General features: G+C 41.6%; 1 long non-coding RNA gene across 47 annotated transcripts in view; it reads left to right on the forward strand.

Annotated features, from left to right (window-relative positions):
* The window catches only part of LOC102401727, a 478,204-nt gene that overhangs the window by 104,666 nt on the left and 348,035 nt on the right, over nucleotides 1–25,503 (forward strand). For 2 of the 47 annotated variants that reach the window (XR_006544415.2, XR_006544429.2), the window contains exon 5: nucleotides 16,330–16,419. The exons of 42 other annotated variants lie outside the window; for them this stretch is intronic. This is a non-coding gene — a long non-coding RNA (uncharacterized LOC102401727). Of the gene's footprint in view, nucleotides 1–2,095; nucleotides 2,264–12,511; nucleotides 12,554–12,619; nucleotides 12,684–16,329; nucleotides 16,420–20,427; nucleotides 20,614–25,503 lie in introns of those variants that run through there. 3 more of the 47 variants (XR_006544465.2, XR_006544460.2, XR_006544457.2) reach the window with 3 other exon arrangements.

Raw genomic sequence — 25,503 nt, forward strand, 5'->3', positions numbered from 1 at the left:
CATGGCATCTGGTCTCATCACTTCATGGGAAATAGATGGGGAAACAGTGAAAACAGTGTCAGACTTTATTTTTTTGGGCTCCAAAATCACTGCATATGGTGATTGCAGCCATGAAAGTAAAAGACACTTACTCCTTGGAAGGAAAGTTATGACCAACCTAGATAGTACATTGAAAAGCAGAGACATTACTTTGCCAACAAAGGTCTGTCTAGTCAAGGCTATGGTTTTTCCTGTGGTCATGTATGGATGTGAGAGTTGGTCTGTGAAGAAGGCTGAGCACCGAAGAATTGATGCTTTTAAAGTGTGGTGTTGGAGAAGACTCTTGAGAGTCCCTTGGACTGCAAGGAGATCCAACCAGTCCATCCTAAAGGAGCTCAGTCCTGGGTGTTCATTGGAAGGACTGATGCTGAGGCTGAAACTCCAATACTTTGGCTACCTCATGCGAAGAGTTGACTCATTGGAAAAGACCCTGATGCTCGGAGGGATTGGGGGCAGGAGGAGAAGGGGACGAAAAAGGATAAGATGGCTGGATGGCATCACCGACTTGATGGACATGAGTTTGAGTAAAGTCTGGGAGTTGGTGATGGACAGGGAGGCCTGGGGTGCTGTGATTCATGGGGTCCCAAAGAATCAGACACGACTGAGCGACTGAACTGAACTGAAATGATATCTTATAGCACCCTCTGAACTGTACATTAATTTGCAGCATGGGTATTACCATGTATATTCTGGGCTTGGCTTCTGAAATGCCAGAGTTGGATACACAGATTAGTACCTCACTTGTCCAGAGTGGAGAGTTATTTCTGCAGGGCATTAGAAGTCTGTCAATTAGTCCAGGGAGGGTACGCTTGGCTCCGGTCAAGCTTCCTGTTACACTGCCGTTGACCTGAAGCTAGCAGCTGGTATGACATCACTGTGGGTGTTGCTGGCACTATTTTCTTTGCTCAGGAGATCTGCACTGAACTCTTTTTCCTTTTCCAAATGCAGAGCAGAATTCTGGCTCACTTTGCATGCCCTAGAGGTGCGTGCATGCTAAGTCGCTTCAGTCTTGTCTGACCCTTTGCGACCCCATGGACTGTAGCCCACCAGGCTCCTCTGAGGCATTCACCAGGCAAGAATACTGGAATGGGTTGCCATGCCCTCCTCCAGGGGATCTTCTCAACCCAGGGATCCATCGTGCATCTCTTACATCTAGACTGAATTGGCAGGTGGATTCTTTACCACTAGCGCCACTTTGGATGCCCCCAAATAATCACAAGCAGGGAAACCTTCCCTTGGATTTTGTCATTCCCGTCCCTCTTTCTAGTTCTGACCCATGAGCTACTTTTTCAGATTCCAAAAGCAATCTGATTTCTCCTCACTATGTTTATTTCTGAAATAACTGACTATGTGAAGTTGCTTCAGTTGTGTCCAACTCTTTGAGACCCTATGGACTGTAGCCTACCAGGCTTCTCTTTCCATGGGATTCTCCAGGCAAGAGTACTGGAGTGGGTTACCATGCCCTCCTCCAGGGGATCTTCCCAACCCAGGGATGGAACCCGCGTCTCTTTTGTCCCCCATATTGGCAGGTGAGTTCTTTACCACTAGCACCACCTAGCATAACTGGCTATACGTTACTTTTAAACTAGCTGCTCCAGAAGTCCATAGCCTGTTTGTCGCGTACGGATACATTCAGGAAAGAGGCCAAGGTTGCAAGGACAATGTTGTGGATAGAGAGCAGAGGAGAGAAGGGCTCCCTAGGAGGGAGGTTTGGAAAGAGCTTTGGAGTTTATAATTAGAACTTTGGGAGAAGAGTGCCTGCTGACCCTGGGTTCTCTTTCATCAGCTCTTGGCATCCTACCCTGACTGGAGTGGGCAGGGGGCGGGCCTGTTTCTTACTCCCCTGCAGAAGCAGAGTTAGGTGTTGATGGTAGAACGTGGCATCACTGTTGGCTTTTATGGTGATCATATTCAGAGAGTGGTTTACAGACCTTTTGAAACAAAGGCAACTTATGTCCTGAAACTTGAAATCAGTTTTCAGTCAGTGCTCCTTTGCCAAGGAAGCATTTATTATAATAAGAATATATTTTCTGTGCTTGATTCCATCCATCCCCAGAGAGGTCAACTCATCAATCATGGACTCCTAAACCTCTGCCTCTAGAGTCTCCTGAAGCCCACATTCTGTTTGCACAGAACTGCTTCAAGTCTCCATCTAGTTACCAAGGAGGAGTAAATCTCATTGGACACCAAGGTGTTTGAAAAAAAACAAAAAAAAAACAACAAGGTATCTTTCTTTACCAATTGCTTTTCTCCTGTATTCTGTGTTTAGGATGTGTCCGTGTTAGAAGCTGGGACTCCTTTCTCACATCCTATGCGGTCACGAAGTCTTTCTGTTCTAGCTGCCAAGGATCCCTGGGCTCTGTCCTCCGCTCTCTGTTTTCATGGCTACAGTTTTAGTTCAGTCTTTGATCACTTCTTACTGGATAGTCACAAGAGATGCTACCTGTCTCTAGACTTCTCTTGCCTTATTGCTCCGGGGTATATAAGACCCTTTCCCAAATGGTCTAAGTCATCTTCCAGCCTCCCCAACTCATCCTGTGTGTAAAGTGCCCCAAGTTCTAGTGTTCCTGAGGAATAATGCTCTCTCATGTTCTGTCTGCACATGGACCCATCCTTCTCTTGGTTCATCTCTTTTTCTCACTTCCTCCTAGAGGTTGTCTTACATACCCCAAATCCCAGCCAAAGGTCTTCTTTGTGAAGTCAGTCAATATTCCTTTCTCTGTGGCCCCTTTGTTATATATAGTAACTAGCATGTTAAATTGTAATTGTTTATGTCTGACCACTGACCTGGGTATTTTTCGAGGGCAGTGACTGCATCATGTCTGGCAATCAATAGTCAATAAATATTGAGTAAGCTGAAGATGGAGGCTATGAGTGTTACTTTGTGTGTTTAATGTGGATCACTATAAAAATGCGTATTTTAGAGGTCTGTTGTTCTCACACTGTTTACTTTCTGGCACATTTTCCTTTGGCCTTTAAAATAACTACATTGCTACTGTTGGAGATGAGAGTATGATTTGAAATTAGAAAATTCAGCAATGCTGGCATTAGACACACTTAAAACATTAAAATGTGCCATAACCAACTTCTCCTTCAGTGACATGTTTGACAGACTATCTCAACCTTGACCTACGTTTTCATTAAGTCAAACTTTATTTTCTCTATATCGGAAAGTCTCCTAAATGTTTCAAGTGTGGAAAAGTCATTCACATCTCAGAACTGAGATTCTTTCCATCCCACTTGTCTAAACTTATCTAAGGGTAGGAGAAGGCTGGATAAGCTGGATCAGAACGAGCATATAGAATCTCAGGTTTTATGTAGTTATGTTTCAGAGCACTGATTTCTTAAAATGAATATTGCTATTAATAAATTACAAGATGATAAATAGAAAATTAAGGTGAAAGGGACCTTATTGACAATGTTCAGACTTTTTTTTTTTTGGTGACTTATATCCAAGTGATGAAGGGCTGGTCCTTACTCACTGTGACCTTGCCACCCTGGAGCATGGCTCAGGCTTCACGCTGCACAACAGCGTTGACAGTGTCACCTCAGGCATGGACTGTCTGACTGCCGATTTACAAATCACAATTCCAGAGACTTAACTGTCTCCTGACTTTTTTTTTAATGCACAACGGACATAATTATATATAACTTAAAATTATCAAAATTTGTAAAAAAAAAAAAGTATAAATGAAAAGTAGCTTAAATCACATACTGAGTTTCATTTCACATATTTGGAGATTTTCTTGTTAACAGTCTCTATTTGCATTTTGGTCTGAGGATATACACTGTATGGCTGCCATCTTTTAATATTATTTGTATTTTTTTTTAAAGGCCCAAATTAAGTTTTATCTTGTTGAGTGTTTCATTTACTCTAGAAGAATGTGTATTTTGCTGGTGTTGCATGGGCAGTTCTATATACATCAACTAGATCCAGCTGATACATTATTCAATTCTTTGCTATCCTTATTGATTTTCTGTCTACTAGTTTTAACTATTAATGAGAGGGGTGAGTTGTTTGACTGTAACTGTGGATTTACTTTTGGGGGTCCGTTTTGCTTTGTTTATTTTGGACTCTTATTAAGTGCATATATATATGATTGTTAGGTCTTTTGGTGAATCTATTCTCTTATCATTATGCAGTATTCCCCCTTTATCCGAACTCTTTACCTAATTTTCCCTGATGTTAATAACTTACAGACCATCATACAGTGTTACAACCAAGAAATTGACATTTATACAAATAAATTATCTTATTCATATTTATGGAATTTTACATATAATTAATTGTGTGATTTGTTAAATAAAATTTTATCACATGTAGATTTTTGTATTTACTCCCACAGTTAAGATACACAACAGTTCCATTGCCACAAGGATCCCTTGTGTTGCCCTTGATAATCACACTCACCTCCCATCCCCCTTCTCCCAACACCCAACCCTGGCAACCACTCAACTGTTGTCCAGGTCTGTAGTTTTGTCACTTCAGGAATGTTACATGAATGAAACCATATCATAGACAAACTTTAGGAATTGGCTTTTTTTTCAGTCAGCATAAATCCCTGAAGATTCATCTGACTTGCATTTATCAGTACTTCCCTGGTGGTTCAGACGGTAAAGTGTCTGTCTACAATGCGGGAGACCTGGATTCGATCCCTGGGTTGGGAAGATCCCCTGGAGAAGGAAATGGCAATCTACTCCAGGACTATTGCCTGGAAAATCCCATAGACAGAGGAGCCTGGTAGGCTACAGTCCATGGGGTCGAAAAGAGTCCGACACGACTGAACGACTTTACTTTCACTTTCAATTTTATTGCTGAGTCGTAGTCCAGTGTCTAATTTAATAAGAAACTCAGCATTGTTTAGTGGCTTTCCAGAATGGCTGCATCATTTTGAATTTGCACAACATGAACGATCGAGGTTCTCTCCATTACTTCCAGAATGTGATGTTGCCACTATGTCTTATTTTAGCCATTATGATAGGTGTGTTGTTGTTCGGTCACTAAGTCATGTCCGACTCTTTGCGACCCCATGGACTGCAGCACGCCAGGACTCACCATCTCTCAGAGTTTGCTCAAACTCATGTCCATTGAGTCAGTGATGTCATCCAACCATCTCCTCCTCTGTTGCCCGCTTCTCCTCCTGTCCGCAATCTTTCCCAGCATCAGGGTCTTTTCCAAGGCTTGACTCTTCACAGCAGGTGGCCAAAGTATTGAACTTCAGCTTCTATATCAGTTCTTCCAGTGAATATTCAGGGTTGATTTCCTTTAGGATTGACTGGTTTGATCTCCTTTCTGTGCAAAGGACTCTCAGGAGTCTTCTCTAGCATCAGTTCTTTGGCACTCAGCCTTCTTTAGGGTCCACCTCTCACATAGATTCATGACTACTGGAACACCATAGCTTTGACTATACGGATCTTTGTAATATCACTGTGGAATTAATTTGGATGTCTCTGGCTGCTGATGTTTAAGATTTGGCATGTATTTATCTGTTACCTTCATTTCCTCTTCAGTGAGATATACTGTTGCTTAATATATAAATGAATTGCTTGCCTTTCCAGCTTTATTTTCATTGTGACTTCCATTATATATTCATTCTTTTACTTTTAAATTACCTATTTAAATATTTCTGAAGTGAATTTCTCATAGATAGCATAGTTGAGTCATTTAAAAAATCTAATATGACAGTCTGACTTTTAATTACTTTAGATCATGTAAATTTAATATAGTTACTGATGTATTTGGGTTTAGATCTACCATTCCATTGTTTGTTCGGTATTGTCTTGTTTCTTACTTTTCCTGTCACACTTTGAGTTACTTGCGCATTTTTAATATTTCATGTTAATTATGATTTTGACAAAATCTCTTTATGTAGCTTTTTAGTGGTTTTTCTATGGATGACAAAATACATGTTTAACTTTAAACATATGATTGATACCTTATTACTTCATTAGGAATGTAGAACCTGTATCTGAGAGATACCTTTGCATTTCTTCAATGTTATTGATGTCTTCTGTGTAACATCTACACACACTGACAGTGTCATCAGGGACTATTTGCTTTCAATCATGAAACACATTGTAAAGAGCTCAAGAGGAGACTAGTCTGTATTTGTCCAGTTATTTATCATTTGTTGTTCTTCCTTTGTTCTTCTAATTTGTTTCCTTCTAGTATCATTTTCTGCTTTCTGACGCTCTTCCTTTGGTGTGCGTTAGTTGCTCAGTCATGTCCAGCTCTTCTTGACCCCATGGACCACAGCCCTCCTCTGACCATGAGTTTTCCAGGCAAGAATACTGGAGTGGGTTGCCACCATTTTCCTTCCTTTAGTAATTCTTTTAGAGTAGGTCTGCTGTGAATTCTTAACATTTTACTTTGTTTGAGAATGTCTTTATTTCACTTTTATTACTAATGTGTTTTTACTCTGAGATGACAGTTTTTTTAAAAATTGTTGTGCTATTTCTTTTTAACCTTGATGTTTTGTATGAGATAGTCACAGTCATTCTAATCATTATAATCATGTAACATATCACTTTACTTTGGCTATTTTAAATATTTATTTCTTTTTTTCCCTTTCAATTGTGGTGAAATACATATACCATAAAATTTGCCATTTTCACCGTTTTAAAGCGTACAGTTGAGTGGCATCAGTCAATTACAATGAAGCTTGTGCAGCCATTACCACTCTTTATTCCAGAACTTTGTAATCACCCAAATGGAATGTCTTTCATTTTTAGCAGTTTGTCTTAGAGTAACCCCCCCAAATTCGTGCTGTTTGGGGTTTGCTCAGATGCTTGAATCTGACGTTAGTCTTTCTCCAGAGTTGAGAAATTTTCCACTCTTGTTTCTTCAAATGCTTTTAGCACACATTTTTTCCTGTATCTTTCAGGGACTTTGACATTAATGTTTGGTCTTCTGTTATTCAGTCACATGTCTCTGAATTTCTATTCATTTATTTTCAACTGTTTTTCTCTGTTCATATGAGATAATTTCTATTGATTTATCAACAAGTCTGCTGACATTCATTTGCCATCTCCAGGCTGCTTTTGAGTCCATCCTGTGAATTAGTAATTTTGATTATTGTCACTTCCAGTTCTAGGATTTCCATTTGTTCTTTATATTTTCTGTTTCTTTGCTGAGACTTTTATTTTAATGTTTCTTTCAAGAATGTTCATGATTGGTCATTCAAACATTTATATAGTAGCTGCCTTAAAGTCTTTGTCACTTAATTCCACCATCTGTATCATGTCGGCATTGGCATCTGTTGACTGTCTTTTCCTGTGCAAGTTGCAATTCTCATGGTTCTTGGTATGTTGAGTAATTTTGGAATCTATCCTGGATATTTTGAAGATTACATTATGAGACTCTGGATTGTGTTTAAATTTTGGGAAGAATTTTTTTTTTTTTTTAACCAGTTAATTGACCTGGTTTGATTCAGGCTGCAAGTTCCAACCTAGCTCAAGATGTTGTTTCAATATCCACTTTTCAAACTCATCACCATACTCTGGTTCTGTTCTGGGTGTGTGTAACCCATTGGCCAGTGTGTGATTTGTGTAGTGGCTCATTTGTTCATTCAGTTCTCAGAGTCTTTGTTATGCTAATTACAGTCTCTGATCCACCAATTCTGGACTTGGTGGTGAGCCCTGAAATTCATAATCGATGTTACAGGGTCGCTTTCCTGAACATCTTCCTCTCTGCACTCTCCCTGGTACATTACAGTTCCTTAGAGTTTACTTTTCAGTCCTCAGTACTCTTGCCTGGAAAATCCCATGGACAGAGGAGCCTGGTAGGCTGCAGTCCATGGGGTCGCTAAAGAGTCAGACACGGCTGAGCGACTTCACTTTCACTTTTCACTTTCCTGCATTGGAGAAGGAAATGGCAACCCACTCCAGTGTTCTTGCCTGGAGAATCCCAGGGACGGGGGAGCCTGGTGGGCTGCCGTCTGTGGGGTTGCACAGAGTCGGACACGACTGAAGTGACTTAGCAGCAGCAGCAACTCTACTGTGTTTCCCTGTTTGGACTTTTTTGAGGCTCAACCAGCAGGAGGGGAGAGAGGAAAAGAAGCAACAGAGATTGGCCTCAGCCTCTTGGGATGACGTTTCCAGTAATGGATTGAAAGATTCCCCTCCTTCAGAGTTTTCACTCCTTTTGACCCTCCATTCCTGGTAAAAGTGTTAATCGCTCAGTCCTGTCTGCCTCTTTTGTGACCCTGTGGACTGTAGCCTACCAGGCTCCTCTGTCCATGGGATTCTTCAGTCGAGAAGACTGGAGTGGGTTGCCATTTCTTTCTCTAGGGGATGTTCCCAAACCAGGGATTGAACCTGGGTCTCCTGCACTGCAGGCAGATTCTTCACCATCTGAGCCACCAGGGACATCCGTTCTTGGTGACTGCCATGGAACTGCATGGGAGCAAGGTCATGAGAAAAGTGACAGAAAGGGAAGAAACAAAGAATAAAACTGGAGAATTTCCCCCCTCCTGTGAGTGTTAGGAGCGGCCTGATTTTTTTGTTTGCTTCATGAGTGATAGGGCTCCTGTAGGATCCTAGGACTTTGTCCATTCTCACCCCAATGCTCATTTCTAGGTTTCCAGCGATATTCAGGCTAGAAGATAGAGTTAGAAAATAAATGGTGAATCCACTGCCAGTTTGATTATACTTCAGATTCCAGTGGACATCTGAGGTTCACCTGCTGCTTTTTACTTCTCTTGGTTTTCAAATAGCTGCTCTGTGTCATCTACCCAGGTTTTATAGCTTTATTCAATAGTAGAGATGGGTGAGGTATGCTTATACCTTCTTACCTAGAACCAGAAATCTGACATAATTGGAATTGATTTTTGAACAGCCTAGGGGGATGGCTCTTTTCTTTCCACTCGACATGTTTCAGAGATTCAGTGATGTTTACCACATTTTAGTCGTCATATAAAATTCTATTTTAGGATATAGACTATCAGACTCTACTGTAGTTGACATAGCTTTTGGTAGTGTGAATTATGATGCTGTGGACATTTTTTTATAAATCTTTTGATACATATGTGTGTACAGCTTTTTTTTTGTTACACATATGCACGTCCACACAAACTCACATGCCTTAGAAGCAAAATTGCTGGGCTGTGCTATGAAGTTTTCATATATTCAATTTTAATAGGCAGTGCCAAACAGATTTTGAGGCTACTTGTACCTTCTTGAAGTAGTGAAAGTGTTAGCTGCTCAATTGTGTCCAACTCTTTGTGACCCCATGAACTGTATCTTCTTCCACAAGTGCTACAGGCGTATTCATTTTCTCATTGTTCTATATCCTTGTCAGTGCTTGGCATTGCCAGACCTTCCCATTTTAGCCATTCTGGTGGGTGTTAGCAGTATGTCTTCATGATTTTAATTTGCATTTCCTTGTAATGGCTAAGAAGTTGACAATCTTTTATTATGCTTAGTGGACATTTGGATACCCTCTTTTTTAAGAAGTTATTCAAATTTATTGCCCATTTTTTATTGGTTTTTTTTTTGACTTCTAAGAGTTCTTTGTATGCTTTGAAATGAACTCTGATAGTTACGTGTGTTACATATATCTTTGTCCACTCGGTGGTTTGCTTTTTTGCTCTCATAATGGTGCCTTTTGATGAACAGGAGCGATTAATATTAATTGACTCAAATTCGTCGGTCTTTTCTCCTGAGTGATGCCATTTGTGTTCTGTATAAGAACTTAGATTTCAATCACCAAATCGTGCAGCTACTCTCCTATGTGTTTTCTGTGAACTTGATCCTTTCTCACATGTAGATCTATAATCTACCTGGAATTGACTTGTATGTATGCTGTGAAATAAAGGACCACTTTTTCCCCCCTGATGGATCTCAAATTTGAACCAGCCATTTGTTGAGAATATAAAATTAAAAAAAAAATGTGTGTGTGTATATATATATAAAACCATCCCTTCTCAAATGCACAGAACAGTCACCTTCATCATATATTAGCTTCTGCACATCTGGGCTCCTTTTCTCATGGTGGAGTGGGACATACTGCTGATGACTGCTGTCTCCTTTGGCTGATGGACTTTACTGCTTCCCCTCCCCTCTGCCTGGGCTCCAAACGTGGATTATCTTTGTTACCTTTTATTGTTAGATTTTAGTTGAAAAACCAGTACATACTCTCAGACCCAAAACATGTGGTGTTACCATTTCCACCTGGTTCCTTATGAATTAGGCATTCTGGTTTGTCTCTGTAGATCTAAAAGAGACTCACCTGGTAGACTTCAGCATTTCTTAAAAGCTTATATGCTGCGATATTTTTCCTTATTTATCAGGCATGTATTGCTCAAATGATTCCAAGCCCTCAGTTTTATCTGTTAGTTATTTCTACTTCCTCCTAAGGTTTTCATCAGAGCTGCCTGAAAGAAAGATGGACTAATTTAATATGGCTTTTGCCTTCCTGTCATCTCTTTCATTGTTAGGTGAAAGCAGTTTACAATCAGAATTTTCAAACGTGGAAAAGATGGAGATAGTTGTGGGGAGCTGGTGAGGAAAAGAGTGGAGGATTTGGCTAATCCCCAGAGTTTTTAAGCTCTTCTTAAGTAATCTGGAGGCAGGTTTGAGAGTGGATTAGGACTGGTAAGAGGTGGGGAGTGTGTGGTTATTTTAGGAAACTGACTTTAACATTGTCTATTTTCCATGGATATATTTGTATTCTCTAATTTTGCTTTTGGAAACCTTCAGATGGCCTCCTTCACAAGCAAACAGTGCTTCATTTCGTCTCATATCCTGAAATGAACTTTCAGAAAAGACAACTTCATCAAAAAATTGCCCTGAGTTTCCTACATGTAAAAAACAATTAGGAAAAAAAAAACAACAATTAGGAACAATAAAAAGAGAATAAACATTGCATATAGTACTTAAAAAAAGACACATTAACATCTTTTAACTCTGCACTAGTTGCCAGTGTGCCTGCACACTTTTGCTAAAGGTTAACTAAATTGTTAGACATCCCTAATGGTTGGACATTGGAGCGCTGTACCCAGCTGATTGGTGTGCTAGATTTATGGAGAAGATTCTTTTAATTATTATAAGCTGAGAATGGCTAATTTTCTGAAACAAAATTGCTATATGAAGTTCTTAGCAACTGATGGAGTTAACACACATCAGCCTGTACAAGAAAAAAACAAACGAGCTTTTGATGCTTTGAAATGTAGTAAAACTTCATTTTATAACTACTTTTGGTATAATATTGGTAATTCAGAAGGCTTGTTTTTTCTTTTTCTTTGCTTCTACAACCATATAGCAATGCTCTGAGGACAGGAATACTATCTTCTTATAAAGAAGACAGCAGAAGCTTAGATTTCAAGGACTTGGACTCAATGGCATCAAACTAGAAAGGTGGTGATTGTAACAGCTAAAGGTCTATTTAGTGCATTCTGTTTCCTGAGAACTTTTCTAAGTGCTTTAAACATCCTAAATTTTAAATCTTCACGTTAGTCCTGTTAGGAAATGTACTATTATTATCCCTGTCCTCTTAGCCGTGGGATGTTGAGCCACGAAGACACTAAGCAGTGTATCAAGATCCTGCTGAGTACAGAAGCAGATGTAGACCAAGCTTGGGCTACACCATTATGCTGTTCTGACCAGGGCTTGGACCCATGGTTTTGATTTCAAGTTCAGGACCCTTGTTCCTTCACAGTTAGTTCACTTCAGTCTCTCAGTCCTGTCCAACTCTTTGTGACCCCATGGACTGCAGCACACCAGGCTTCCCTGTCCATCATCAACTCCCGGAGCTTGCTCAAACTCATGTTCATCGAGTTGGCGATGCCATCCAACCATCTTATCCTCCGTTGTCCTCTCTTCCTCCTGCCTTCAATCTTTCACATCATCAGGGTCTTTTCCAATGAGTCAGTTCTTTGCCATCAGGTGGCCAAAATATTGGAGCTTCAGCATCAGTCCTTCCAATGAATATTCAGGACTGACTTCCTCTAGGATTGATTGGTTTGATCTCCTTGCTGTCCAAGGGACTCCAAAGAGTCTTCTCCAAAACCACAGTTCAAAAGCATCAATTCTTTGGCTCTCAGTTTTCTTAACGGTCCAACTCTCACATCCATACATGACCACTGGAAAAACCATAGCTTTGAATAGATGTATCTTTATTGGCAAAGTAATATCTCTGCTTTTAATATGCTGTCTAGGTTGGTCATAACTTTCCTTCCAAGGAGTAAGCATCTTTTAATTTCATGGCTGCAGTCACCATCTGCAGTCATTTTGGAGCCCAAAAAATAAAGTCTGTCACTCTTTTCCATTGTTTCCCCATCTATTTCTCATGAAGTGATGGGACTGGATGCCATGATCTTCATTTTTTGAATGTTGAATTTTAAGCCAGCTTTTTCACTCTCCTCTTTCACTTTCATCAAGAGGCTTTTTAGTTCCTCTTTACTTTCTGCCATAAGGGTGGTGTCATCTGCATATCTGAGGTTATTGATATTTCTTTCTGCAATCTTGATTCCAGCTGTGCTTCATCCATCCCGCCATGCATGATGTACTCTGCATATAAGTTAAATAAGCAAAGTGACGATATACAGCCTTGATGTACTACTTTCCCAATTTGGAACCAGTCCATTCTTCAGTGTCCGGTTTTAACTGTTGCTTCCTGACCTGCATACAGATTCCTCCAAATGCAGGTAAGGTAGTATGGTATTCCCAGCTCTTCAAGAATTTTCCACAGTTTGTTGTGATCCACACAGCCAAAGGCTTTGTCGAAATCAGTAAAGCAGAATTCGTTGTTTTTCTGGAACTCTGTTGCTTTTTCTATGATCTAATGATGTTGGCAATTTGATCTCTGGTTCCTCTGCCTTTTCTAAATCCAGCTTGAACATTTGGAAGTTCTTGGTTCATGTACTGTTGAAGCCTGCCTTGGAGAATTTTGAGCATCACTTTGCCTAGCATGTGAGATGAGTGCAATTGTGCGGTAGTTTGAACATTCTTTGGCTCCTTCACAATAGTGTTATGTAATAATAATGCTGGTGATGATGTATATGGGTTGGGATACCCCACTCATCAGTCATGAGTCTTGAATTGGAACCTTGTAGGTCCTAAATCTGTTTCTGCTCAGTGCCCAGTCTAGTGGTAGGGATAGAAATGTCTGAATTGATTGGAATTCAAATCTGGTTCCATTTTTTGCCGTCTCATCTTGTGTTTTCACTATTTGTCAATGCACTCCCCTTGCTGCTCTCCAGATGGTCGCATCATCTTTCTGTGGTCACTCATGTGTCCCTCATCCCTGTTCTCACTGCTGCCGTCCCTCTGTCCATCCATCCATCCGAAGGCCTAGCCTTATGTCGCATCTGTGACAGAGGCACGTGCTGCGTTTCTCACTGTCCTCGGAATTCATTGACCCCATCGAACATTTCCAGACAGTGCTCTTCAGGCTTCTGTGCTCTGTAATGCTTGTGTTTGTGCGTGTCATGTAGAGTTCCCAAACCCTAGATTTCAGGCTGCGCAGGGAGAGGGCTTTGTCTTTTTTCTTTACAGATTCTTGAGCCTGTTGGGAATCCTGATTCTGTCTCCATAAATGTCTGTCCCTGCATCATGTTACTTTGTCCCAATAACTGACTTCTTAGAATTGTGTTTCCTTATAGGGCATGTTCCCTCTATTATTTTTCTAAATCTTAATTGCCCTTGGACTTCTGATTCTCTGTTTAAGTATGTTGTTGCTGCTGCTGCTGCTAAGTCACTTCAGTCGTGTCTGACTCTGTGCTACCCCAGAGACGGCAGCCCACCAGGCTCCCCCGTCCCTGTGATTCTCCAGGCAAGAACACTGGAGTGGGTTGCCATTTCCTTCTCCAATGCATGAAAGTGAAAAGTGAAAGTGAAGTCGCTCAGGTTGTCTACTTGAAAGTTACACAATTGTGTCCAACTCCTAGTGACCCCATGGACTGCAGTCTACCAGGCTCCTCCATCCATGGGGTTTTCCAGGCAAGAGTACTGGAGTGGGGTGCCATTGCCTTCTCCACTGTATAAGTATAAAGTATAAGAATTACTGGGAATGTTGTCTTCTTCATTCAGAAGGCTCAAGATGTCTAGTTGTCTTTTTACGGTTTTAACAGCCATTGATAATTATTACCCAGATGGGTTTTTTCATTAGGATTTCCAAACTGGCAATGTACTAATTCCTCAGTTATTAGCTGTGATAGTTTGATAGACTATAGACTGTAATTTAACGTTCTGTTGGCAAATGTTTTAGGTCTTCTGATTTTAATCTCTGCTGTGTCTTTAGATGCCATTTATCATTCCCTACAGAGTTTACTTATACTTCCTTTTTAAATAATATTTTTAAATACCTTAACCCTATCCATTAAACAACTTCCCTCATCTTGTTTCTGTTTTGTAGATTTTTTACTTTACCCAATTTAACTTAAAAGGCTATTAAGTTCTTAATCAAAATTACTGATATTTTGCAGATTTTTTATTGTTCCTTATGTTCCCATGCTTTTTTTAATCCATCGGCTTCACTTTATTTCTCTGAAGTGCTTTAATATTTGCTTTTGTTGATTTTTGTTTTACCATCATTTTTCTTAGGTCTTTTCTTTGGAGAATTTTTAAAAAATTTATTTGATACAGCAAATACACACATACTGTATGTGTATGTTATGAAACATAATATTAAATGAATACACAGTAATTCACCACAGACTTTCCTAATGCAGTCCAGTTTACCTCTCTGTAATCCTTTACTTCCTCCCCAAAGGAAACCACTGGTCTGAATTTAGTCTTTTTTTTTTTGCCCTAATACGCACACACTCTGCGGAAAAAACACACTCTTTGGGTTTTCAAAAATAGGTTTAAATATGTTTTAAAAATAGGTTTAATAGATTTAGAGTTGCCTATATTAGAATGTCATAAAACTGGTGCACGTTGCAGTCTTCTATGCTGTATTCATTCAAAATCATGTCTCTGTGATTTATCAGTAATACCTGTAGCAGCATGTTTTCTGCTATAGAAATGAATATTATATTCTGCATATACTACAGTATATTTGTTCTCCCATTGGTGAGCTTTTGTATTTTTTGCTAGCTAGACGTGCTCTTAGGAATACTCTTGTGCTTATCAACTGATGCACATATTCCAGAGTTTCTCCAGGGCATAAACCTTGGAGTGAAACTGCTTGCTTATGGAGTATGCTCAGTGGCCTGTGAGGCATCAGATTCGTCCACCATTGGTTTAGATAGCTCTGGATTCCAGCATCCTGTGGTTTACCATTTTGCTAGTTGGTGTTTTTTGGTCTGATTCTAGTCCAGGAAGGTATTTATGATTTTGTCTCTTGGGACTTCTCTGTTAATATTTGCGATGGATTTGGAACCATGGGATATGTCCCTTGTGAACTTCAGGCACCATCATAATGAGCGGTCACCAATATTTACATCTTCAAATGTTTAGTGGTCAGAATGGAGACCCTTTGGAATTTTAAGGTTTGACTCCCTTATATGATGATGCAGCTAGAATTTTAACAACTGTGTTTATCTGTAAGAAATGAGGAAGCGCAGCTTTACTATTCTGAGTTTAATATGTATCATTGTTTTTCAACTGAGGGTGACTTTTGTCCACAGGACGTTTGCCCATGTCTAAAGCTGGTGATGGTTTAGTCGCTATGTCATGTCTGACTGTTGCGACCCCATGGACTGTGGCCTGCCAGGCTCCCTGTCCATGGGATTCTCCCGGCAAGAATACTGAAGTGGGTTGCCATTTCCTTCTCCAGCTGATCTTCTCGGGCTCAGAAACTTGAATGTACATGAAAGCGATTGGTCTTCATGTTTTGGAAGTACCAACACTAAAATCTGATGGATTCACGGCACTTTTGATTTTTCCTTTCATGTCATAGGCTTTAGAATGCTCAGGTAATAAAACTTAGCAGATTATTTGCATAAATTCTATGAAGTGTTCAATTAGTATGAAATGAGAGATTAACTATCAAGAAGTAACATGTGCTGATCTGCTCAGCTATATGAAAAAAAAGCCAGATATGCAAGAATTTTCTATTTTTGTAAATGTTGGTGGGCGTTCTTCCTGTCCTAAGATGCTCAAGATGACTGCTCTTCCCAACCATCTCAGCCTCTGGTCAGGAATGACAGGGAGGCATGCCCATACATATCAGAAATGGCTGATGTGCGTGGGGGTGGAATTTGGTACTTGGATTTCACTGAATTTGGGAGGAAAAAAAAAAAATCATGCCTCCCACTCCTTGATGGGCCCCAGCTCAGCCATGGGGCCACCAATAAATGTGAATGAGCAGGAAGTTCCCAAGTCTGACTTGCTTCCTTTCTGTTGTAGGTCTCTCCCAGTCTAACTGCTGAAACCTGAGAGTGGGCTCTAACAAAGAAGGCTGGAGGGCGACGGAGAAAAGGCAGATAGCAGCAGAATGTAATCAGCATTTTATTACCATCCTCAGGAAGCAGGAATAGGGGGGGAAAAAAAGAGATTGGAGCAAGGAAAGTTAATTATGTGAGCTTATTTGACAGGAAATTACTAAATACAAACAGACAGAAGAAACACATTTTAAAGCAGGGTAGGAAATCTCAAGTTACTTCTCTTGTATGTATTCAAAACCCCCAAAGCAAATTCTGAAAATAGTAGTTTAAACAAAAGCTATCTTATCTGATAAAAGTATTTCAAACACAAAGGGAAATTTATATATTGGGCAGGCAGTCTTAAACTGATTTTGTTGATAACATTGCATATTTAATTGTGGGAAAACCCCTGCTCAGATGTCTGAATTTTATCTTGTAAATGTTTTGAATTTATTTTAAATCTGGCATTTCACCTCTGTCAAGGTGTGTCTGTGTACGTGTGCCATCCTGGAAAATTGTGTGTGTGTGTGTGTGTGAAACGAAAAATACCTCTGCCTGTTTCTTTTTAGGGTATCAGCATTTTTTATTTTTGGGGGTGCATGTGGTATTAGTATTTCCAGAAGCACGTTATATCAGTAAAGCACAAAGAACTGAGAAAGCGTTATCTAAAATATTTATTCCCAGAGGTCATATATTTTTAGATGTTTTAATTATTCTGCCTTTGATATAATATCATTTGGTGCTTTGCAACAGTTGGGAAGGTTGGCAGAATTGTAAATCAGCCAAGTGTTTTTGATAGTGTTTTTCTGTAAAAGACTCCGGAGATTAGGGAGAGGGACCTTTCCTACCCTTAATGACTTCTGGTTCTCTAACGGCCTCCTGCTGAGTGATCGTTGTTGTGGACTTAGTAAGGAGTGCCAGAGGTGGGGGCTGAATACTCCACTCCTTTCTGTGAAGGCTGCCATTCTCCCCTCTTTGTGAAGAGCCATGCCATAGAAACACAGTCTGGGTGAACGTAAAAGTGCACCGTCTGTGGATAAAGTTACACATTCCGAGTTCAAAGAAGAAGCAATATTTTGAAAACTTAAATGGAGCTCGACGTCTGCATTCCTTTTAAAAGGCCAACACCTGTGGAAGGAATGTTTCCACTTGACCTTCAACGGTGGAGCAGGGCAAGGCACTTAGATGTGATGGTGGTCAAGAAAGAGGGCTTCTCACACAGCAGCCTCTCTCGGGGCAGCACCTGTCCTGTCTGTTGTCAGGGCAGGACAACGTGGCAAACAGTCAGGGATAGTCAGTGCCTTCTCGGCCTTACTTTGAAGAGCTGGCTTTGTATCCCACTGTCTCATGGTGATGGATGAGTGGGTGCAGATAATGTGAAATAAGCCATAACCTCTCGAAGCAGTCAGGCTTCCATGTGGCAAGTCCTGGGAAACCCTGGGCAGACAGTGTTTTAGAACACTTAGGTGGAGTCCTCTGTGAGTAGTCCTCGAAGATCCAGACATCACTGATGTTGCAGACAGAGGCTCATCATGCATAAATAATTCCTTAGGATGGAGTTGGCCGCCTGGAGTGGTGCTTCGACTCCTTTAGGCTACTTAGACTCGTTCAGCAGTTGATTGTGGTGTCTGAAGGGGCAAGCGCACGATTCGACATCAGGAAGAAAGTTACACATAGAACATTCTTTAGGAGCAAGGGATTTATTAGCGTACGCCACTTGTGATGCGGAAGTGTGGAGGTCTGGGTCCTTTGTCGTTTGTCATCAATTCCTCGTGTGTTCTCATGCCAGGAACTGTTGTTGAGGCAGGGAATACAGCATTGAGCTGTAGTTCATGTGGTCTGTGCTTATTAGAGCACGTGGCTCATTGGCGTGTGATCATGCCCTCTCTACAACCAGTTTGGTGATCTTGGGCACGTGACAGTTTCTCTCTACCTCAGTTTATTTGTATAAATTAGGTGGTTTTCCCAGATGACTTGTAAGTTCTGGTGCAGTGCTGATATTTTCTGGATATGTACTTTTGTCATGAAGTATTTTTATCCTTGAAGCCTGGCTTGGTGCTTCAGCAAGTTAGTGAAAAAGGTGGTGTAGGCTAGACCAGCTTCAATGGTTATATTCGAAGTAGGATCATGGGTTTGATTTCCATGGAGACTAGCTACCTTTTCTGAGTTCATACCACTTTTGTGCCTTCTAGCTGTTTGATGGGCTTGTTTCTGGGTCCACGTGGTTTCCTAAAATGCAACGTTATTTTTAAAGAGGAAACATAGATTTATGTGGATGTTGGAGGCATTCAACAGTCCTAAAACATGGTCTTCAAATACAAGATTATTGTCACGTGCACTTTGCTGAGATGCAAGCTCAGCACAGTTGGGTTGTATTTAGCTGGAATTCAGTTCTAGGCGACAGAACTGTGCTTGGGACTGGGCTATGGAAGTGTGGATCTTCTAGGGTTTAATATTACTGGTAATGTTGATGAGCTCAACTGTTAATTACATCAGCTGGTTTTGTGAATAAAGTTTTATTGGCACAAAGAGATGTCCACATTCACGTATTATTTATAGCTGTTTTGGGGCTGCTACTGCTGCTGCTGCTAAGTTGCTTCAGTCATGTCTGACTGTGCATCCCCAGAGACGGCAGCCTACCAGGCTCCTCTGTCCCTGGGATTCTCCAGGCAAGAACACTGAATTGGGTTGCCATTTCCTTCTCCAATGCATGAAAGTGAAAAGTGAAAGTGAAGTCGCTCAGTCGTGTCCGACTCTTAGCAACCCCATGGACTGCAGCCCACCAGGCTCCTCTGTCCATGGGATTTTCCAGGCAAGAGTTACTGGAGTGGGGTGCCATTGCCTTCTCCACTTTTGGGGCTATAAGATCACAACTGAGTAGTTGAGACAAAGCTGAAACCAAAAATATTTACTGTCTGGCCCTTAACAGAAAGTTTGCTGTCACCTGGATTATGGGATATGCTTATAGAATTCAGTCTCAGTCACTAGTCTTTAAGGTTGTGTAGGGCCATAATGTGGACTTGCCAAGTTGCAGTAGCGATAAAGAACCTGCCTGCCCAGTGCAAGAGATATAAGACACACGTGTTCAGTACTTGCATTGGGAAGATCCCCTGGAGGAGGAAATGCCAACCTGCTCCAGTCCTCTTGCCTGGAGAATCCCATGGACAGAGGAGCCTGGTGGGCTACAGTCCATGGGGTTGCAAAAAGTCAGATATGACTGGGCACGCATGCATGCAACATGAGAGAAGCTATGAAGAGAATGGTAAGTTTACCCAAGACACCGACAAGTATGTTCTGTTCATAAGGAATAAAATTATTCAAAGCCAAAAAAAGGTGATAAATGCCCCATTAGGGCATGTAGTGTAGACTATAAGCACATGGTAAAGAGGTAACCCTGTTTGGAACGAGGGCAGAGGGCACACAGAGTTCACTGAGCAGGAGGAGGCTTTATTCTGACCTATCCCTGGGGATATTCTTGTTCGTAGAAGGGAAGCGTGTGGGAAGTGTGTGTACAGGCCTCTGAGGACGGGCCTGGAGCAGGAGTTCACATGAGGGGTGCTGGGGAATCCCCACCAACCAGAGGAACCGCACCCCCTTCAGTTTTCCCCCTGGCCTGGTCCTGTCTGCGAGAGGAGACAGACACGTCCAAGGACCCCGGTTGTGTAAGACAAACAGCTCCCATCCTAAGAGTGTGGATTAAGCCATGCCCTATTGTGAAACCAACCCCGATACACAACATCGTCTGTGAACCCGAGAGATCACCCGGTCTGGGATGCCTCCCTGACTCCCTTAGAACCCAGCCTGGCTCTCCTTTCCCTGGCATTTCAGAGGCTCCTTCTTCTTCCCAGGAGATATTATAATTAAGTGAGATAAATAAAGGCGGGAAATCTGTAATAAAGTGCTAACTTCCATGGATGCCAGATTAAGGAGGGGAAAAAAAAAAAGCCAGCCCACAAAGTAACACAGTCTGGTGGGAAGAGATCAGAGGGCAGCGTGTGACCGGGCTGGCCAAGGGCTGCTTTCCCAGGCGGCGCACATCCTGCCCCTCGGAGTGGGACCAATCGGGGAGGAAGTGGTGAGCAGAGGCCGAGGGGAGTGCAGTTCTCAGGGTTCGTGTCTGCTCCAGGGCTCGGGAGCCTCTGCCTCTCTGTGCCTGGGAACGATAAAGCACACATCTGCTTGTGTTCAGACGGGGCTCCAGGAGGCGCGGTTTCCAGTTACCACTCCTCCCGCGGCTCACGTCCCCGTGATCCTGGAAAGATGTCAGGTACAGATAGACCTCGGAGGGGGGAGCCCTATCTCCCTAGCCCGTATCAAGTAGCCAGAGAACCTGGGGATTGGCTTGCAGCAGGAATACCCTCATCTTGATTGCATTGTTTCTCCTCTCCCTAAAAGGGTGGGATTGGATTCGGAGGTGGGAGGCAGATCTGCAGTGGGGTTGCTGACACCATGTAAGGAAAACCTCAGAGGCTGCGATTCCCATTTGGAGGGCTCAGCAGAAAGGCCAGCAAAACAAGCCTGCCTCTGTTCCCGAATCCTTACCACGGCTTCAACTGCCCAATCACACAAAGGCCGGCAGGCAAACAGCTGCCCAGGGGTGGCTGGGGCATTTCTGATGGAGGGAAGCTGAGGGTTAGTTGAGCCAGACTCTGGAATTGTTACCTGGAAGTGCAGGTGGGCCAGGTGACTGCAGCCCTCACTGGGGGGGGGGAGGGGTGAGTGTGCAGAGACCCCCCACCCATGCCAGGCTGGAAGCACTCGGAATGCCCACAGAGGAGCAGGGAGTTTATGCTTCCTCTCTGGTCTTTCCGAGTTTTTGTGGATATACTTAGCGATGATAGTGCTAGTTAGGGAATTTCCCTCGGATGGGCCAGGACTTGTTTCCAAAATAACACCTTTCAAAGCATGCAGAGACTTTTAGAAATGAGATAATTGTGTGATATTTATAAAGTGAATTACGTTGTGCTCACACAGTCTGGGCAGCTGTTTCTGACGCTTCAGTAAATAACACCTTATGATTCATTAAGGTTGGGGTGGGAGAGATCTTTTTAAAAGTTGCTATTTACATCTGAGTCTTTGCAAACATTTTAGATCAACTCACAAAGTAAAACAGTCTCAAGGTAAAATGTTTCCGAGTGTGCCTAGCATGGTTCTGTCATCCTAGTTCATTCTTGAGACACTTGTTGAGCATTTAAAATACACCCATCCGTGTATGCAGACACACAGATAATGCTTTATTGCTCTTGTCCTCCATGAATTCTTAGTCTAGAGGAGGCCGATGTGTAAACAGATAATTGCAATACAGTGAGCTAAGTGCTAACGGAAGGATAAAAGAAATGCTGTAATGGTATGGGGGGTATATCCATTTACAGTGCAAATGGAGAGGAGGGAATGGCTTCCCAGAGGAAGTGATATTTGAGCTGCATGGGACAGAAAAGGAGCTTTGAAAGCAGAGAAGGGTGTTGCCTCCTTTTGGTGTCTCCTATTCACCAACTTCCTCTTAACCCCAGGGCCTTTGCACAATCCTTTCCCTCTGTTGGGAAAGCTCCTCCCATTGTCTTCCCTGGTTCAGTCCTTTAGATCCCAGATCCCACGTTAATCCCTCAGGCCAGTCGGACTTCTCCAGGTCATATCCTTTCTATGAGAAGAGCTGGCTCATTCAAGTACCTTTTCTTGAGGGCAGTCATCGCAGCTGTGCTTTGATATTATTTGCATGATTATTTGAATGATATCTTTTCCCCACTAGGCAGAGACTCTTTTCAGCTCTGTTTCTTGACTAAATATTTGCTGAATGAATTAGATGGACATTCCAGGTGTGAGAGAACAATGTATGTTCAGCCAATGACAAGTAGCAGGGCATGTTGGATCTTGGGGTGAGTGAATTGGGGGAAGCAGAAAATTGAGCAATTTAAGGAACTTGGAAGATCTTAGCTTCTGTTTATGTCCTAGCTCAGTATACATTTCTAAATATCAAGACATTTTGAAGATCTGCCTCTCTGTTCCGATAATATCCTTATCAGATGGTTTAAGTCGAAGATGGTGTGTTAAAATATTTAAAAAATGAAATTTCGCTTGTGGTTTTGGGGCTTCACTAGATACCATTTTAAGATTGTGACGAAAGTATAACTTACGTCTAGAAAAATGTACAGTACATTACGGTCCACCTGGCACCATGTGGAAAATACACGTGACTCTCACATGAGTTAAGGAATAGGTCTGTGTCCAGGAGCCTGAACTGCGCACGCTGGTTTGTGTGCTGTGTCAGAGGTAGGAAGGATGACATTGAAGATCCTCTGCGAGACTCCAAGAAAGTGCAGGCTTCCTGGAGAAAGAAGGCTTTTCCTGATGCTCCTCCCACGCTCATGACCTTGAGCAAGGGGAGTGTGAGGATCGTAAACCCCATCCACCCCCTCGCGCATCCTCAAGCTGGAGCACAGAGTGGAGGGTGAGACGCAGAGGCAGCTCAGGTGTTTTCAAGGAAACCTTGACTCCTGGCTGGAGCCCTGCCCGGAATCCCTGCTTCCTTAGCACTCTCACCTGTGCAAGGCTGAGGCCGAGCGTAGGTCCCGTCACCCCAGCATTCTGCAGGACGCGGTGCTGACGGGACCAGCCTCAAGCGCGCAGGCAACCCCAGGGCCACTGATGGCACAGCGGTGCTGTGGGGATCGGAGTGCCTGTCCTGTCACTTACTAGACACCTGCTGCCGCTGCTGCTAAGTCACCTCAGTCATGTCCGACTCTGTGCGACCCCATAGAGGGCAGCCCACTAGGCTCCTCTGTCCCTGGGATTCTCCAGGCAAGAGTACTGGAGTGGGGTGCCATTGCCTTCTCCGTAGACACCTGCGTGTCACTTTTTAGCTCATTTCTGTATATTTCTTTATTTCTGAATTGTATTTACTTTTAAAAAAACTTATTAAAGTATAGTTGCTTTTGCAATGTTGTGTTCATTTCTACTCTACAGCAAAGTGAATACGTATATTCACTATTCAGCTATACGTATATCCCCTATTTTTTTATTTCCTTCCCATTTAGGTCACCACAGAGCACTGAGTAGAGTTCCCTGTGCTATACAGTAGATTCTCAGTAGTTATCTGTTTTATATGTAGTGGTATATACATGTCAGTCCCAGTCTCCCAATTCATCCCACCCCCTCTTTCCCTTCCTTTGTGTCCATATGTTTGTTCTCTGTCTGTGTCTCTATTTGTGCTTTTGTAGATAAGATCATCTGTACCAATTTTTTCCGATTCTGCATGCATGCATTAATATATGGTATTTGTTTTTCTATTTCTGACTGAGTTCACTCCATGGGCATGATAATGTAACATACTGCTTGGAGTTGTGAGATTAGATGTGTTCTTATATGTAAAATGCTTATAATATGACGTAACAAGACACTTGATCTAAAAAAGCTCTGTAGTTGAAACAGCCTTCTTGATTTTGCCTTATAAAATATGGATTTCCTTAATGGGCTACCGAAGGCATTTGAGGGCTTTAGAGAGACAAGGTAGTAGGAAAAATCAATATTGTAATTTTGGTAAAAGAAAAATGTATGAAAGGAACAAGTGCCTTTGTAAGTGATACTAAAAACAGGTTATGCCTTTCTGGATCAGGTCTTGTATATAAAAATGATGGACTCATGGATCTGGGTGAATGCATCCTTTGAGGAGACAGGAAGGGCGCATGTTGAAAAGGAATGCCAGTTTGATCTTCACAGTTATAAGCCAACATTGGTCGTATAGTTGAGGAAAGGGATGCTATAAGGAAACTGTGGATCATTCTTAATACCTTCCCCATTCTCATACACAATAGAGGACATACCCATAATTCCTAGAAGAAATATCAGGGAAAGGAGATGAGTATTAATGACTCAGATACTTAAACTGAACACAGATGAGGGCCTAGAGAACAGTGAAATACAAAATTAACCTAGAGAGATAAACACGGTTGCCACGATTACACTGAAATACAGAAATCCTCCTTGGTTAGGGTACTGAAAAGACAGCAGATGGAAAGGAAGGGTAAGTATATATATATATATGTATGTCTATACTTATGTATGTATCTATCTTTCTTTCATATCAATACTCTGTTCAGAGTTTCTATTGTTTCTAGTCTGAAAACAATCATTAGAACTCAATACTGTTAGCCCATTTTACAGATAAGGAAACTGAGGCCAAGAAAGTTGAGTATCTTGGCAATATGTCTAACAGCATATAGACATTGACTGGTAGAACTATGGATGAGACACAAAGCTGAATTTAAACCTGAGGCTCCTTCTACTCTACTACATTGTCTGTCTTATTAGGAGATATGCACGTATATTAAAACAAAACAAAAATCTTTCTACCTGAAGGTAGACACACTGAAACTAGCGTTTGGGGAAGATGAAAAGGAAAGAAGTGGTGTTACTCTGGTTTTATTCCAGAGTGCCAAGTCAGATGGAGGAGTTTTGTATGATGTTTTTTTTTTAAAAGCTTGAGTTACAGAATTAATATAGTAAAATGAGACGAGGGAGATGAGACTTCAAATGTCCAGACCTTTGCAATGAATTTTGTTTTCGCTATGAGCACCATGTGTTGAAATCTAGATTTGTCTTTCAAACAGTTTTATTCCTTGAAGGTTAAGTAAATACGCAAGGAAACTAACACCAAGTTTCACTTTGCAAATAAAGAACTTTCAGAATTGTTTGAAAGTGGCAGAAACCTGGGCAAAAGTATTAATAGCATTATTTCAAAGCTCAGAATGAAGGGGAAGATAAGTTGGTACAGTTTCATCTGTGCTTCAGATGCTGACTGGCTAAGGGTTTCTATTGCATGTCAATTGTCATCAGATGTTTTTTATGAAGACTTTAAGATGGATCAGTTTCCATAGGCGTTTGGATAGGAAGATGACTTCATGAGTACTGGATCCACCCTAATCTTTAAGGTTGAGATTTGACCTACGTAATATATTTGCAATGTATCAAGCTTTTTAGTGGCTAAAATATTGTTCATATTACAAGTCAGCACTTTCCCACCCAGTGCTTATACAGTTCATTTAAAAAAATCTGAAATGAAGGAGTTTTTGTTAAGCTCTGTGATAAGAGTTGGGGCTCATTGCTTCCTTTTGTTAAGATTTAATTCAGTGGCTATTTATGTGAAGGCTCTGGTGTGCAGAAT

Source organism: Bubalus bubalis, chromosome 2, assembly GCF_019923935.1.
Source record: "Bubalus bubalis isolate 160015118507 breed Murrah chromosome 2, NDDB_SH_1, whole genome shotgun sequence".
Lineage (NCBI taxonomy): Eukaryota > Metazoa > Chordata > Mammalia > Artiodactyla > Bovidae > Bubalus > Bubalus bubalis.